Source organism: Phalaenopsis equestris, unplaced genomic scaffold (genome assembly GCF_001263595.1).
Source record: "Phalaenopsis equestris unplaced genomic scaffold, ASM126359v1 Scaffold000202, whole genome shotgun sequence".
Lineage (NCBI taxonomy): Eukaryota > Viridiplantae > Streptophyta > Magnoliopsida > Asparagales > Orchidaceae > Phalaenopsis > Phalaenopsis equestris.
In genome coordinates, this window is record NW_018164644.1 from 4,496,865 (window position 1) to 4,508,836 (window position 11,972).

The following is an 11,972-nucleotide window of genomic DNA, read 5'->3' on the forward strand; positions in this document are numbered from 1 at the left end:
TTTTTTTTTTTTTCCAAGGATAAATTTCTCATCCCAACCTTCACTCTATTCATTTTAAAAAACTAACACTTAGATGAAGCTAGATATTGAATTCCAAAATAATTTGGAATTATTGCATCATTTATGGAATCAACAACTGATTCCGTTGTTGATTTAGATATCTTGGGTCTGAGATGAGAATGATTTATGGAATCAACCAACTTTTTAAAAGGTGTGAACGATTTAGATATCTTGGGTCCGTTGTCCAAAGCGATGGTGATATAGATGGGGATGTTAATAGTAGAATTCAAGTTGGTTGGTTGAAGTGGAGGAATGCTTCGGGCCTTTTGTGTGATAGAAAAGTACCGCTAAGACTGAAAGGAAAATTTTATAAGATGGTGGTGAGACCTGCAATGCTCTATGGCGCTGAATGTTGGCCTTTAAAAGAGAAGCATAATAATAAGTTAAGTGTTGCCGAGATGAGAATGATTAGGTGGATGAGTGGCTTTACACTTATAGACAAAATGCGGAATGAATATATTCGTGATAGGGTTGGTGTAGCTCCTGTGACAGACAAAATTAGAGAAAGTCATCTTAGATGGTTTGGTCATATTAAACGTCGACCATTAGATGATCCGATTAGGAGAGTAGATGTTTTAAATTCGACTTGTGTTAAGAAAGGCAGAGGTAGACCTAGGAAGACTTGGGCTTATTGTATTAAAAATGATCTTAATTTACTAGAACTAAATGAAAATATGACACTAAATAGGACGCAATGGAGAAAAGGGATTCATGTAGCCGACCCCACATAGTGGGATTAAGGCTTTGTTGTTGTTGTTGTTGTTGTATGGTTCCCACAATGTATTAGGAGGAAACTATATTAACTTTGACTCATTTGATTAATAAAAATAATTTTATGAGTGATTGATTTCAAAAGATGTTTGAGCTACTTCATTAAATGTTCTCTGAGAGTAATTTATTCACAAAAATTCCTCCTAAATTATTTTGTTGCATCATTGCTCATAAAAAAGAATTTTTTTTTCTGAGTGTAACTTATTAACAAAAGTTTGGCCCCAAAGCATTCAAGTGTGTTTTTTTAAGTTATTCATATGGTAAAAAACATCATAAATGCTTTCAACTAACCATCATAAAATATCTTATATCAAAAGATGTGGCATGTAATGAAGTAAAATTATTCTCTAATCAAATTTTTCTTCAAGGGAAGAGCAATCAAATAGAAGGTAAGTATGATAAACCTGCTATTTAATAATAACTATTAATACACATGAATGAAAGCAACTTTATCCTATTAAGATTAGCATTCAAGTTACTAAACCACTTTTGGTCTAGTCTATACAAAGATAATGCGCATCAAAATTCCCTTGCAATTTCAAATATTGGAACCCATGTCAGATTACCTTTCTTCATCTTCTAACAATGATCTTGATCAACTTATTGCTATACGGAAAAATGTTGAGCATTCCCTATACCCCATAATCAAAACATCTTTCAAAAATTTCTCTCCAACAAATAAGATATTTTCTATAAATGTTAATACCATTAAATGTTATAAAACCTATTTAAATAATTAGGAAACAAACAAGACAAGAGATGAATGGCTTGGAAAGGAACTATACTTGTGAGATAATTGTGCCACCTAATGCAAAAATAGATTGTGTGATATTATTACATTTTATTTTAAACTATACAACTGATGATTTCTCATAAACATATAAAGTCGTGCTAGTAGCAAAAAGGTTATTCCCAATTACAGTATCAAGGAATATCTGCTCCTATTACTAAAATGAGTATGTTTATAACTTCATATAATTGACGGTTAATTTTGGATGATCCATGCAATAATATGCTGAAGTAATCCTTTTTCTGGATGGCGATGTGGAAGAAGCTTTTATAGATCTATTGTTTGGAGTTAACAACTCTATTAAAAAGAATAGATATGCAAATTAAAAAAGGAACTACACGGGTTAAAGCAATCGCTAATGGCGTAATTTGAAAATTTGCAAAAGTCATGAGTGAAATGATATATAAATAAAGCCCGGGAGATTATACATTATTTATGAAACACACAATTTAAGAGAAAGTGATAAATTTTATAGTATAAATTGTTCATATAATTGTTGCAGATGATGATGAAGAAAAAAAAATCACTTAAGAAAAAAATCATTACGAGGATTGAGATTAAAGAACTCGATAAAATTAAATATTTTCTTAACATAGAATTGACTCAATCAAAAGAATGGATATTTATCTCACAATACAAATATGTCATGGACCTTTTTAGAGAAACAAATGTACTAGTTTGAAATTCAAATAAAACTCCAATAAAGTCGAGTCGTAAACTAGATGCTAATGAAGAAGGAATTGAAGTCGATAAACGATCATATTAAATATTTATCCCGTTGTCACCTAGTTATTATATTTACAATAAGCCACATAAGTCAATTCATAGATAAAAATAACTCTTACTTGTAGATTGCCTATAGTGTTTATAAGTTCTTATAATCTAATTTTAAAAATTGATTTCTCAGTAAAAGGCGTAAACATTAAAATTAGAAGTTCTTATTGATGTTGCATGTGTGGGATCACTAATAGATGAAGATCACTTTTAGATGTTTGCGAGTCCTCAGAAGAATTCTTGTAACATGGAGGGGTAAAAAATTAGCATTATGCATAATCTGGTACAATATAATCAAACTAAACATTCGGAGATGGACAAGCATTTCATAAAGGAAAAGCTAAAGATTGGTTTGATGTACTCATTGTATATATGTATGTGTATGTATGTGTATCTACATATATATATATATATATATATATATATATATATGTATATAGATATATATATATATCAATCTTTCATTCCAAAATTTTTTAACAAATTTGGAATGGTAGATTTCCATCATCCAGTTTGAGGCAAAGTGCTGGAGAACAACAGGTGCACCATGATAACAATAGAGATAATTTTAAAAGGAAATTATAGTTTTTTTAATGCTAGAGATGGAATACTTGAAGTTATGATTGGCTGTCCTACTAGTTATAATTGTTGGACAAGAGAGTAAATATGCCTATAGATCTATGATTACATGCGGTTATGAAAAAATGGAGCGAACGGATTCATGTAGCTTTAGAAAATATTTTCTAACTATATTTATTCCTCTTTGTAAAGTTGTATAGGCAACTATGTGAAAACCTTTTAAATATACAATAAACAAGTAAAAAATGTTTAATCTCCTATTTTCTACATATTATGAAGGCGTCATCATTTATTATGTTACTAAGAAATGAGCCCGAAAGGATCAAAATAAGCTCAAATCGGTAGTCTATGATGGAAAATGTTAGAAGACTAGTAAAACAATATGATTTTTTTTTCTTTCGAGTGTTGAATTTTTAATATACAATCATAGCTTTTTAATCTTAATGATGGAGCTTTTGCTACTTGCTCTAGCCATTTATTGGTTTGAATCTGTGTTGAAGACTCTAAATTTGTACTTATATTTAATATTGTGGTCAAACATATAGTAGATAATGTGTTTGATAGAAATAGTCAAGCCAGGTTGAGGGATATTGAGTTTTTCACTGTTTTCTTGACTTACACAGTAACTTTGCTATTTGCAAATAGAGAACAAGCAATAACTATACATGAGATGGAACATGTTTCTAACGGCGTGATAGTCACTTTATTGACCTAGTGGTTACAAAAGGTGAAGGGCAATACTTATAAGACGATTTAAAGTTCTTGCAAATTGAATTCCTGTGTGGGGGTTGAAGACGACTACTATAGTGGTTGAATTGACTATTAACCGAGAAGAGGAAGAGAGAGATGACAGATAATGGAAGGCAAAGTTCTGAGGGAGGAAACATTAATTTCACCTTAACTTGTTCTCTCTATTTATAGAGATCCAAGAAATGTCTATAATTATTTAAATTCAAAAGAAACTAGAAGATATGAACTACCCCTTAATAAATAGCTAACTCAAATTGCCCTCTTTAAAAGGTGATCTACCCTTGAAAACCAGAAAATTGGTTGAGTTAAATTAGTTTAATTTTCTTGATTCTCTTATCCCTTGGTCATCTTCTCAAATTTGGATGTTAAAACTGTAAAACAACAACAACAACAACAACAAAGCCTTAATCCCACTACGTGGGGTCGGCTACATGAATCCTTTTTCTCCATTGCGTCCTATTTAGTGTCATATTTTCATTTAGTTCTAGTAAATTAAGATCATTTTTAATACAATAAGCCCAAGTCTTCCTAGGTCTACCTCTGCCTTTCTTAACACAAGTCGAATTTAAAACATCTACTCTCCTAATCGGATCATCTAATGGTCGACGTTTAATATGACCAAACCATCTAAGGACTTTCTCTAATTTACGGATATACTCATTTCACATTTTGTCTCTAAGTGTAGAGCCACTCATCCACCTAATCATTCTCATTTCGACAACACTTAACCTAGTATTATGCTTCTCTTTTAAAGGCCGACATTCAACGCCATAGAGCATTGCAGGTCTTACCACCATCTCATAAAAAATTTCTTTCAATCTCAGCGATACATTTCTATCACACAAAAGCCTCGAAGCATTCATCCACTTCAACCAACCAACTTGAATTCTACTATTAACATCCTCATCTATATCACCATTGCTTTGAACAATAGACCCGAGATATCTAAATCGTTCACACCTTTTCATAATTTGATCACCCAAAGTTACAGTTCTGTCACTAGAGCTACTACTACTAAAATTACATACTGTTAAAATTGTATGGTTTTTTAATTCTTAACTTAATTTATATTTTTAAATCAATCCTTTCAAAATCAATTATATAAATATTTTTGAGAGCCTTGTAGGTCACGGTTCTCTATTTTAGATTATCTGATAATTTATATTTCTATTTTGTTTCCTGGATTTACTCATTAATTTTTTTCCTCCTGCATCAGTATGCTTATTGAGTAAGTTGAGATGACACATTCTTCTTTATTTAATGTAGATCGACAATTGAGAAAGTGCTTTCTTTAATTATCATTATGAAGAGAGCTCTTGATTGTTTGGATCCTATAGTCTTGTGATATTTTCCATCACCTCTGAAGGTGGAACATTCAATCTACTGGCTTTATCTTTTACCACCCTTTTCAAATAGAAAATTTTGCTATATTGTAAAGAAACAACCAATTTTATAGCTTCACATACTACATTTATAAATGAATTCTATAGAGAAAACCTATGAGTACATTATCTAATGACCTGACTGACGTTAATTTTTTGAATCCAACTTAGATAATAAGTCTTTAGATGTGGTGTAGTTACTAGTCCTAGTCCCTCAAACAAAATCCACAAAAATAAAATTCTTTCCACAGCTAGGATCTAAAGTTGAATTGATGATTGTAGATTTCACTTCAAGCTTGAGTTGGGTAAGTACTTCTTTTGGTCCTCACAAGCATGTGCATGCAACATCAAGAACAATACAATATTTGCATTTTTTACTCCTACTTTAATTACTTTTTTATATTATTGAGTTAATTTCTTCATGTTCTACCATTTTGGCCTTGTTTTAGACAAAAATTCCAACAATACTTGAGCTTGTGCCTTAGCTTTTGACAATAGCAACAGCATGTTAGCATCCAACTCATTTTGAGCTGAACTTTCAATCTTTTTCTTCTTTAGTTTATGTTAATAAAAAGAACCTTATTTCTTTTATCAATTCCTTTAGCTTTACTCGCTTCAAGGGCATCAACATCTAGAAAAACTTAATTTTTTGTGAAGATTTTCATGGAGTCATGCTACATTTTTCATGAATACAAAATTTTTATTTAGCAAAATTTCTAAAGCCATTTTCTACTATCTAAATTTCATTGTGTGTCCTTGCATATTTTTCTTGTTGTTGTGGGCATCCAAAAGAGCCCTATGCTAATGCACCATCTCAAAGGATAAAAAATAAATCAATGTGAGAATCAATGGAAAACAAAGTGGAATTTATCTTAAAGGTTCATCCTTGATTGTATTAGGAACCTAATAATCTTATTTTATTCTATGGGATCAAAATTTTTCATACACACAAACAACTATATGTAATTAAATCATGAGTATGTACTTGAAGAGTACTTCTTATTAAGGAGTTTAACTCATGCTCTTCTCAGATATAAAGTTAGGCACCAAGTTGGTGTCAGATGAGAAAAGATGACACCGATGATGACATCAAAGGCGTTAAGTGAATGTCGATCAAAAGAAAATAAACTTGGGAGCATTTAATGAATGGGGCTATAAGGAGCTGCAATCAATAATTTGGCATTGGGAAGCTCTGATAAGGATGTCAAGTTACCTGAGGGGGGCGTTCACTGATTAAGGAGGTGATTTTGGTCAAGTTTTAAAGGGTTAGCAGTCAATCCCTCAAGTGGGCTCATCTTATTTTAAAGAGAAAGACAATTAAGCATAAACTTGGGTGGATTAAAAGTTTGGCCTTAGCGTGCTCTTCTTGACTCTTTGAAGAGTTGGGATGCTAAGCTAAAGTCCTTGAGAAGGACATGAAAAACTTCTATTCCCACTAAATAGGATGGTTGAACCTCAAATAAGGAGCCAAGGAAAGATGGCAATCTAAGTCGGGAAACTTGTGGTGTCAAAAGAGGTCTCAATGGTTACTGTTTCAATATCTATTGTCGGGTCTGCCTCATGTCTAATGTGGGATAGAATTGAGCTTTTATTATCTTTGAAATTCTTATGATGTCAAGGTTGACCTATTATACATTTAGATCATGAATTCCACCACTCAAACATTTAAGGACAACTTCAAATTAGCAAATACAGTTTTCTTTTCATTGGGACAACCATAAAATATGAAATGTATTTCTAGGAACCCGAACCTATTATTTCTTACATCGTCTTTGACTATTTCTTCAAACTCCGTCAACTTCAATTTTTCATCCACCTTGAAGGGAAGATCGTCTTCTTCTCTCCTTTCTGAGTTGTCTTAGCTTCTCTCCTTGTTCATGAATTTCTTCGCATATGCTTTTCCTTATTAGATATACTTTTTGTCTAGTTACATGATGAAGTTGATAATGGCCTTGTTACTTTAGCAATAAGAGTTTTGAAAGCAATCATTATTATGACCGATTATTTCTTGATTGTGGCTAATCATTTGGTTTGTTGTTCTCTTCTTTCACGATAAGAGCACTTTCTTCAATTCTTTATAATTTATCCTCAGATTCCATGGAATTTACAGCTGGATCATTGCTAGTTCTTATGTCGTGAAGCATATAGACACTTTTACATATCCTTTGTGTCTGTGTCAAATGTGTCGAACATAGGGTTGTCAAAAAAGCTCGTTCGCGAACAGTTCGTGTTTCACTTGTCAGGGAGTTCGTGTTCGATTCGTTCGATAAACAAACGTGACGAAGAAGAACAATTTTTTTCGTTCGGTTTATAAGCGAACCAAACACAAACAGTCATGTGTTCGATCGTGTTCGAATCGTTATTGTTCGAAATATAAAAAATTTATAATATTTATATATAAAAAATTTATTATATTTTAAAAATAATTATGTACTCTAAAAATTTACAATAAATTATTGATAATAATATATTTACATATTAGTAATATAAATATTATATATTTATATAATATAAGATATATAATTAATATAATATATTATATTATTATTTATTATTAAAAACCTAAGCCACTTTACCCCAACCAACCTCCCCTTCCCTTCTCAAAAGCTTTAGGTTTCGGCCAGCTCCCCTTCTCTGATTCTTCTCCTTCTCCTTCTCCTCTCAAAATCGCGAAAAGCTTTCGGCCACGGGAGCTTAGGTTTTGTCGTTTGTGTTCGTTCTCTAATCTCTACTTTTGTTTGTCTTCGATAAAGTTTTTTTGTCCTCGACGAGTGGCAACTCGGCGTTGGATTAAATGTTGGGTAATCTTGCTTGGTTGCTTGTAAGGCTACTTAGGTGTCATCTTTGAATATCTTTTCTTTAATATTTCATATTTATCTTCAGGTTCGCTTCTTCGCCTAATTTTTCTTTTATTTCTTTTAGATTTATTTATTTATTTTTGGGTGAAAACTAGTTTTTGAAGTTTTGAGAATGAAATCTCGCATATTGCCTATAGATCTGAATTTTTTATAGATGAGATTTGATATTATGGTTTTGTTGTGAGTTGTGTTTTGGCTATTTTACATTTGTGTTGTGATTCATACAAGTTTAAGCATTAATTTCATACAGATTTAAGCTTGTGAAAGATTTTGAACAATTCAAACAAATTTATAAGATTTTGAACAATTCAAATAATTCGAACTATTCGAACAATTAGAGCAATTCAAACATTTCAGACATTTCAAATTAATTTCAAACAAATCGAACTGAACACGAACAGTAACTTCAAGAACAATTCGAACACGAGTCTATTTCAAACAAACTTTATTTCAAGCGAACCGAACACGAACACGAGTTTTGTTTATTTACACCCTTAGTCGAAAACAAACACGACACTGACATGACACGACATATGTCGGACATACCCACAATTGTGGGATCTATTAGAGTAAAATTCTCTTTGAATGTGTGTTGGGCGCACAATGGACATGCAACTCACATGCCTCAAAACCTACAAACATATGATACAAATTTCATCCCAATTAAATTTTATCCAGCCCACCTTTTTCTTCTATAACAAAGAGTTATCCCATGTAAAATTTATCTTGTCCTCCTTTTGTTCTATAATAACAAGTGAGCAAGAGCCATCAAGGGAAATTTTAACACATTCATCTACCCTACACCAACCAATTGAGTGATTTTACTAGCGACGTTGCCTCACTTCAGCAAAGCTCTTATACATCAACAAACTTCGACCTACGTGCATATGCACGACTTCAACTTTGGCTTCAATGGGCTTGGAGGGAAGCTTTTACTCTGCTACTATAAGATTTTGTTGAAGCATCTATTGACTAAATTTAGGGTTTAATTGTAGCAAGATTTTCTCATTGTTTGTACTTTAATACGTTAAATTACTTTTTTAGGATATTATATTTCATTTTGTAACATCTATTGTTATAGATAGTAAAAATTCTATTTTTTATATTAATAATTTATTTTGACATAAATTTTTTTTTTTGGGTAATTTATATTTCATTTTTGGTCAAATGTGATGTTAAAATTTGTCGTTAGTTATGAATCTCGGAAGAGATAGTAATTAAAAAGACTAAGTTAATCACATTAATTTGGTGGAATAGGAATATATCTACTAAATTAATGCAAATTTAAGGGAGATACTATTGCTTGGGATGAAGAATGGAATTAGGGAACTAATCCGTTCTTTAATCAAACTTTTTTATTTCACCGAAAGGCGCGCGGGGGGGGGGGGCGTGGGGTAAGGAAGGGAATTGCTCCTGTTTGTTATTTTTATTTTCTAAAGTTTCCACGTACATTTTCTATTGAGCCTTTCCAAGGGAGAATCTTCTTTCATACTTGTGTAACTTTTCAATTTGATTGTTGTAATTTAGGATTTTTGTGTAGGACTTTAATTAAACCAAAATTTCTAGTTTAGGTTGAAAATTGTAGGCTGAAACTTTTCTTTCATTGAGTTTTTCTCGTTTCATGTGGTATTGACAATCGGACTAAAATCCGATACTATTAATATGCCAGCAGTCCATGCTTTGCAGCACTTAGAGAGTGTCGATATGGCTTCCTTACTATCTTAATCTCTCTGCGGAGCTCTGCATAATTAATGATTAATAGGTGAAAGGCAACTAGCACTAAAAAAATTATGGGTGGTATTGAGATCATGATTTGATATATTTTTTGTTCTTTCTAAAAGAGATGCTTTAGGGCATTGGGTGGGAATAAGGTTAGTGTGGGAGTTTAATTGACTTAGCTGATTAAAATTTAGACTTTGTGTGTATTATATCCCAAATGTTAATAAAATGCAATAATCATTCTCCGAAGCTTCTTAATACATCCTCTTATGAGCAAACTTCATTTGTTAATACAATAACAATATGCCTTTATCCCACTAAGTGGGTCGGCTACTTGAATCATTTTTATCCATTGCGTCTTATTGAGTGTCATATTTTCATTTAATTTTGATAAATTAAGATCATTTTTTATACAATATGTTCAAGTCTTTTTAGATCTACCTATGCCTTTCTTAACATAAGCCGAATTTAAAACATCTACTCTCCTAATTGGATCATCAAATGATCCATATTTTAGGTGTCCAAACCATCTAGGTTGACTCTTTCTAATCTTGTCCTCCACTGGAGTTACACCAATCCTATCATGGATATATTCATTTCACATTGTCTCTAAGAGTCAGGCCACTCATCAACCTCATCATTCTAATCTCAGCAGCACTTAATTTTGTTTTATGTTTCTCTTTTAAAGGCCAACATTATGTTTCATAGAGCATTGCAGGTCTCTCCATCATCTTATAAAATTTTCATTTCAATATGAGCAATACTTTTCTATCACACAATATGCTTGATGCATTCCTCCACTTCAACCGACCAACTTGTATAACATCTCCATCTATATCATCATCACTTTGAACAATATACCCGAGATATCTAAAACGTTGACACCTTTTAATGATTTGATCGTCCATAATTATAACTCCGACACTAGAGCTACTACAACTACTAAAATTATATTCCATGTATTCAGTTTTAGATCTACTCAAACGAAGGCCTGTAGACTCCTATGTAGAACTCCATAATTCAAGTTTTTTCTGAACTTTTTCTCTAGTCTTATCCACAAGAGGGATATAAGTGGAGAGTTGCGTTAGGTAGCTGACAACCAGCGCATAATTTGGCAAAAATTATCACATAAATCCTTTAAATCCTTGTATTTTTTGTTAATGTATTTTTTTTTTCTCTAGGCACCCCAAAATATTGCCGACCCCGCTTAATGAGATAAATGCTTGTTTTTATTGTTGTAGCCATCCCAAAATGTGAAAGTCAAACATTAGCTTTATTGCTCCCCTTCATGTGTCAACATGGTGCATTATTTTAATTATTATTGAAAATAGCTACTGGTAAGCAAGCTAAAAAGGGTCAATATAGGGAAAAAGAGTGATGTAAAATAAGTTGTTAAAAATAACCTAGTAAAATTAGAGCAAACACTACTTGCAGACTCAATAGGAATGTATAGAGTTGAAGGATTTATGAGGTGAACCTCAAATAGTTAGGATGGGGCTCATGATGATGATAATCTTAAAATCAATCCTTTTTGTTCGGTAAATTGTGTAACATTATGTTAAACGATAAATGAAAGTATAACTTACGTGATTACGGCTGGATGCTTAAAATAGAGAATTGCTTTAGAAATTTTGTATAATGATAGGATATCATCAATGTTTAAAGGTAATTTTTTTAAAGTTGCAATTAGGCTAGCAATGTCGCAAGGACTCGAATATTGAGTTGCGAAAAAGCCAATTGTTATCCAAGTTGGGTTTGGTAGAAATGTTAATTTTAAGATTGATATTCTATAAAACTAGAAAAATAAATTATGGAATGCATATATTGAGGAAATGTTGGAGAGCTTATTAAAGGTAGGGCAATTGAAAATAGACTTAGGTGATTCAGACATATATAACAAAAGGTTGGAAAATGAGTGCATTATATTAATTATTTGCTAAAATTAACATCAGAGGATAATGAGGAAACTTGCGTACGCCTAAGGTTACGTGATAGTGGTTGTTCAAATTGATTTCAGAATGATAGGTTTAACATTACAGACATCACTCAACAAGAATGAATGACAGAGATTCATTTCTCAGACTGCTACTCTCTGAGAAATGGATGAATCGCTTTGAAAGTTTCTATGCAGTACTCATGAAGCAGTTGTGGGAGTTCATGCACACATAGAGATTCAATTGCCTTTTTTTTTGTTCTTTTCTCAATTTGATGGTCTCATCCATATTTCTCGTTCCGTGTTTATTTTGTTATGGTGCTTCTTCGTTCCTGAAACTAATGTTTACACTCTTT

At 32.0% G+C, this 11,972-nt stretch overlaps 1 protein-coding gene across 1 annotated transcript in view; it reads left to right on the forward strand.

The window, feature by feature from the left end:
- The window catches only part of LOC110022660 (calcium-dependent protein kinase 2-like), a 20,464-nt gene that overhangs the window by 6,698 nt on the left and 1,794 nt on the right, over positions 1 to 11,972 (forward strand). The window lies entirely within an intron of this gene.